General features: G+C 37.6%; 1 long non-coding RNA gene across 1 annotated transcript; it reads right to left on the bottom strand.

The window, feature by feature from the left end:
• Positions 1–2338: 2338 nt before the first annotated feature.
• LOC127470175 (uncharacterized) lies at positions 2339–3510 on the bottom strand. Its single transcript, XR_007904194.1, has 3 exons — positions 3456–3510; positions 2826–2876; positions 2339–2385 (listed from the first exon to the last, which is right to left on the bottom strand). It is a non-coding gene; the product is annotated as an uncharacterized LOC127470175 (long non-coding RNA).
• Positions 3511–6485: the final 2975 nt, after the last annotated feature.

Raw genomic sequence — 6485 nt, 5'->3', positions numbered from 1 at the left:
TAGCAAACAGGAAATATGTAGATTTAGGCATATAACTCAATGGCTGCAGTGAAATAACTGAATTTATATTAATACAGACATGTTAAACTTGAATTCTACATTTGCTGTTAGTCATTTATTTGGGCTTTTTTATCCTGATTTGTCTCCATTACACTAAATAAATTACAACCAGAAATCCACACACTGGTAGCATTGCATAAAGATTACAAAAGCCAATTTACTGTACCTAAATTGGTAGTGGCATTGGAATGATCACATAACATTAAAACATGCATTTGCACTTAATTCCTCCCATTTTAGAGGAATAGAAAAGCAAAATAGGATGATCTTTTGTGAGATGTGCTACAGGTCTGGAAGTCAAATGCAGAGAGAAGTGAGGAAAACATGACAGTCTGAGTAAGGGTGGGAAGAAAATTTCTGTCTACATCATATTGATCCTTTCAGCAATCACATGAATTGCTTCCTTCTTCTCTTGTTCCCACCCTTCCCTTTTCTCATCACCTCATTTCTGTCTAGCCGAGGTGTCTCCAACTAATTCCAGACTTTGCCCTAGGTGAACTTCTGTGCCATCAGTTAAGCCCCACTGAGGTTTTCAAAGCCACAAATTTTGGATCACCATTGCCAAAGATCCAATGGCCTTTCTCCTTTCCCATAAGAAAACATGGCTTCTCCTAGTCATGCAGATGGAGGGAACGACATTCCTCTACATCATGTAAAGTTTCTCTTGGCTATCCAATGCATCTTGTCCAACTGGGATTTTTTCTCAGTCCTTTGCAACACTGATAATGCCTGGAGACCTTCACATCTGGCTCCTGCCTGACCTCAACAACCCATGTTGTGCTAGAGGGTCGTGCCTATTATGGGTAAAAAATAAGACAGTGATTACTTATTCCCATTTTAAAATTCCATGCTGTAGTATGTCCAGTGAGTGCTCTAAATGCTGTTGACAAGAATTTAAAAGCATAAGAAAAAATGTTTCATCCAAACAAAACAGCAACAGATCTTTTTCACAGCTGTTCAAACCTTCAGCCAGACTAATTTCACTCTCTTAGGCATGCTTTGTTCTTTCACTGCATCAGCCCATCAAGTTGTGCAATAATTTCTGAGCACGAGTTTTGATTTCTCCCTATCTTATACGGTAATAATTTAGAAATCTTGAAGGAAAAAGAGACTTCTGCTCTGCAAGGAGAGCATGGAGCATGTTCAGGCACTCAGTCACAATGGCAGGGGATGCTATCAAGGCCCCAGGCATGTCTTGCATCACTGGTTAAATTCGTCTTTTGGTTTTACAGCCTCCAAATTTCCTCCAGCTCTTCAGACAATGATAATCATTTTGACACGATTGCAAGAACTTGCTTTTACCTTAAACAAAAGATCTCTCATTGGAAAGTAATCTTCTGGTTACTTAAATCTGTTTTCTAAACTGACACTGGAATGATTTATCAAATCAAGGCAGGCTCTCTGGGTGGGATTCAGTTGCCAGACATGGATGTCTAGTGTCATTTTAGATGCTTTAGGGTGTTACACCTGGCTGTTGCTCTAGACACTTGGGGTTTTACTGTCATATTTCCTATTTGGTATCTAAACCAATGCTAGAAGTCTGTATTTACATACCTGAATGATTCATTCTGTCCTTTCCTGTAACATCATCTTCAAAGATATTTGAACAACACTGTAAAGTTATTTTAACTCTGTATCTCTCTACAGCTGTTCTTTTTCTTCTGCTCTGCACAGTATTGATCCATTTTATTTTCAGCATGCCTCTCTGTGAAGGGTAAAAACCTGGTTAGAGTTCTTGAGTGGAGCTCTAGCTGGAGAATGGTTACAATTTCCTTTCTTTATAAAATATATTCACTTTAACAACATCAAACACAGGGGTCCCTTCATAAAAAAAACCTATTTATTATCAAACATCATAAAATCTATTTAAAATAACTTCTAAAGTGTCTAAGAGGCTTGAAAGAATCATAGTCTACCACCTACCTAAATATATGATGAATATTCCTGTAAGTTTCTACAGAGTTATTTTCTGAAACCCCAATTATTCCACCAGATTCTTGACATCTCATGCTTCTAAAGAAGCATGGTCCAAAATGAAGAATTCAAGCACCGTGGCTTAATTTTACATTGTAGTTTTTTCAAACAATATTCTGATAACCTCATGGCCTCAAGATCAGCTTTACTTAAACACATTTTTCCACAATAGCAAATTAATTTATTCTCAAAAGAAGAATGGAAAGACATTACACAGAGTAGACTGGCAGAATAGAACGATGTAACAACTTGCCTACCTCTGCTTTCTAGTTATGAAGCATTATTTGCAAAGTTAAATTCAACATTTGAAAGTAAGGCTATTTTCTCTGGTAACTGGTGTTAGAATGGACCCTGGAGTCAAAAGTTAAATCAAGCTGCTGTTCCACTGCAACTGAAGTTGGGAATTAAGTAAGTTTTATGTGGTGCTGGCCCATCAATATATATTCATAATTCAAAATGGTAATTTTTAATTTTGGTTATGGGGAAAAAAAATCAAAAGCTAAAGTTGTAAGCAGAAAAAAATATTGTTAAACAGAAATGCAATTTAGTATAAGAGAATACATTTATTTTGAAATGTAATTTCTAGGCTCATATCCAAGAGGCACTTAAAACACATAAGTAGAGTGAGACTATATATATGCTGGCAGCTATACATATGTTTTAACACCTTGTCTAATTGGCAATCTCCATTGTTTATTGCTTGCATCTCCAAAAGTACATCTTTACATCTGCATACAAAATCCATTCACTCTTTTTTGTTGTAATAGAAAATAATGCAAGTTTATAGTTACATGTGAATTTCTGAGAGTATTGATCACATCCTTCCTAACTGCTTCTATGCTCTGCAGAATAAGGATTAAATAAGAATGATGAATAAATATAAACCTAGAAAGCAAAGTAGTCAAGTAATTTCCCTCTTTCACCCACCCATCTACCCATGTTTTACAGTGGGATGTGGATGATGAGGTGGATGCAGAACACAAACCCTACATTTGCCCTGAGGCATTTACAGTCTCAACAGGCAGTGAGTAAGACACAAGTTCTTGGTCAATAAAATATACTCACTGCAAAGTTGTGAAACTGCTATTTCTTATTCATAATTCTAGATTCTAGAGAACTGTCACCCATTTCACCACTGAATCATAGATTCATAAAATGATTCATAGAATGTTAAGGGTTTGGAATGGATCTGAAAGATCACCTAGTCCCAACCCTCCCTACCATGGGCCTCCCACTAGACCAGGTTGCTCAAGGCCTTATCCACCTGGCCTTGAACACTCCCAGCGTTGGGGCATTCACAACCTCCCTGGGCAACCTGTTCCAGAGTCTAACCACCCTCACCATAAAGAATTTCTTCCTAATATCTAACCTAAATTTCCCCTCTTTCAATTTGTGCCCATTCCCCCTTGTTCTATCCCTACAGTTCCTGAGGAAGAGTCCTTCTCCTCCTTCTCTGTAGGCCCCTGCAGATACTGGACGGCTGCTGTGAGGTGTCCACACAACCTTCTCTTCTCCAGGCTGAACAGACCCAACTTTCTCAGCCTGTCTCCTTATGGGAGATACTCAGTCCTCTTATCAACTTTGTGGGCTCCTCTGGACTTGCTCCAACAGTTCCATGTCCTTCTTATTTTGGGGGTTCCATGTCCTTCTTATTTTGGGGACTCCAGAACTGTATGCAGTATTCCAGGTGCAGTCCCACAAGAAGACCGGGTCCCTTACTCAAAGCAATGCTTCAGATATTGGATCAAAACACATATAAGTTCAGCAAAAACATCTGTCAGGCAGTGGTGGCTCAGAGAGGTGAAAACAGTCCTTTTTCTTTGTTGTAAAATCATATTCAACATATGAGGAGTCATTTTCAACATACGAGGCAAGCATGGAAGAAGCAGAGGGGAGAGTAACAGAGAAAACCAATGAGCCATGAGGAAGAGAAGATAAGATATGAGGGAAACTGAAACCTCCTCACTCTAGATCAGGCATGGGGTTTCTGGAGCCTTACTGACAAGGAGGCAGGTAGTATTTTTTAAATGGGATTTTTATCATAATCCCCCTGAAAACCAATTACAACTGCCCATTTATTGTGATATTAACTGAAACACATCTCTTTATAGAGAGAATGCCAGTGTGTGACAGAGCAACGTGAGCAACCATCACAGCCAACAGAGTTTAATGCACTATTCACCTAATTCTAAAGTTAGTGCCTACATTTGGTCAGATGAATCTTGTTAACCCTGTTGACTGTGTTGAGTTGATCTTCACAATTACAACCCTACTCAAGACAGCTGGTTCAAATAGAGAAGTCTCTGTTGCACAGCTCCACATTTAGTCAGATGAATGGGAAACCTGACTCCATTGAATCCACTTGAATAATTGCAATGAAAGAGATCATTTTTGATGTTGAGTGGTAGAGCAAGCCAGGGAAAAATCCAGTCTTTAAAATACAGTCAGAAATTTGCAGCAGGAAAAAGAAGACAGTCTTAGCTGTCTGCACAGAATAAACATACTCAAGGAGGGAGGAACATATGGAGGACACAGGAACATCTTGCGCTAATCCACGAACTACATTTTATAGGGTTTAACATGCTAAGTAGACACAATTTCATTTTCAAACTTGACTAATGTTAGGAATAAAATAAGATTTTCTCTTGAACACTCATTGTCTTGATGTTCGAAGTATGTATCCTAAATTTAGACTTTGCCATAGATGTTGTACTTATTAAGTTATTTAAGGAATGGTGCAGAGTAAAGAAGTAACTTTACAGCAATCAAAATATCAGAGCCATAGTCTTTTCTCCCCCTGTCCCAACTTCTGGCCAATTTGGATAGTGATCACTTTAAGTCCAGATGTTACCTCATTCATTTACTCACATTGAATCAGTTGGCTCCTGCTCCCAATGGGAGACGTGTTCCCTGCCCTTTGGTATCACACTTGCAGAGTTACTGGTTGCTTGTTTCTCCTTCAACATAAAAAGGTGTATCATTTGTGTTCAACTGTGAGTTGTCTTGTTATTCCAAGATATGAACATCATTTAAGCATTAAGAAAATTGTTACAGAAAATGATGAGGAAGGAAAAAGACAAGACAGATTTGTAGCAATGCGCAAAACCACAGAATGTAAAACCAACCTCTCAGATTGGAACTCATGAAATAAGTTTCAGCAGACAAGAAGGATATGTGGGTATATACGGATATAGAAGGACATATCTGTTCTGAGACAAACTGAATAAAATCTTTCATGGTCACAAGTAACCTTTGATTTCTCCTATCATCCAAAAATAGGGATGTAAACGCTACTGGTTTAAAAATACCCCAAGAAAATCAGATGAAGAAGCAGATCAGTAGTTGAAAAGCGACAATATTTCTCAAAGACTGCAAAGCAATGCAATTTAAATAGTCCTCACACACCTATATTTCAAAACTTCAGCACACAGGCAGAAAACTCAGTCTCCAGTGTAACCATGTTTTATTAACTTCTGATGCTTAGGTAGCAAAAAGGGTGATCACATTGTAATGGATAGATAGCTAAACTCCTATATTGTGTGCACCAAAACAGAGCAATACCCTCTCCTTTCTTCCTCCTCCAAAGTTATCTATTATTTGATTAGGAGGAAAGAATCCCTCATTCAGAACATACACAATTTTTTCTTCACCTACTGCATTATCCTTTCCTGCTATCTTTTCTTAAAGAAAACAGAATTCTTCTAACTTGATAAATCAATTATGAAAGCTAAAAAAAATGTTTTAAATATTCTTTTCTTAGTCCGATTTCATTTTTATAAATCCATGTTAGATGCTCTTTATTAATCCTTTGGAAGTATAACCATGGGTATTTTTTCCCCTGCATGATTATGCCTTTGAATATGAAGAAATTAGTCCCTCTATTAATTTTTTTATTTTCCATGTTAATTAAAAACTTGTCCAGATGGCAATGTACAAATACCTTTCATGCATATTTCTGGCTTTGAAATGCAATTCCCCACCTCAAAATACAGCATTTCTGTCTGCTTGGGAAAATAGCTCTCCATGGTTCATTTTATGTATAATATTGTGCGGGGGAGAGAGTGTGTCACTTGGAGTAAAAGGAGTGGAGATTCATTTCCAAACCTCCCATTTTCCATGAAAAACTATATAACTACTTGTGAGTGTATATGTGTGTATGCATGCCTGGATGCCTCAGAAGTGAGAATAACTGAAAAATTCTTATTACCTTAATATAATGTGTACATATAATCCTCAGCCAGGTGGTTAATACGAGCAGAAACCAGTAGCATCAACATATTTCACATCTCTTGAGGCAAATGATTAAACCAAGTTGGAATTCCCACCCAAGAAGTGCCAGAAAATCCATACCCTCATTAGGTCTGATTTCCCCACCCATGAGGAATGAGAAAATGTACAAACATATATTTCCCTTTATTCAGGGAAAGACAAAATAGTAATATATTTAGCAC

This window comes from Manacus candei, unplaced genomic scaffold (assembly GCF_025592945.1).
Source record: "Manacus candei isolate 608988 ecotype Guabito, Panama unplaced genomic scaffold, ASM2559294v1 h1tg000019l, whole genome shotgun sequence".
Taxonomy (NCBI): domain Eukaryota; kingdom Metazoa; phylum Chordata; class Aves; order Passeriformes; family Pipridae; genus Manacus; species Manacus candei.
This window is presented reverse-complemented; position numbering and strand designations above follow the sequence as displayed.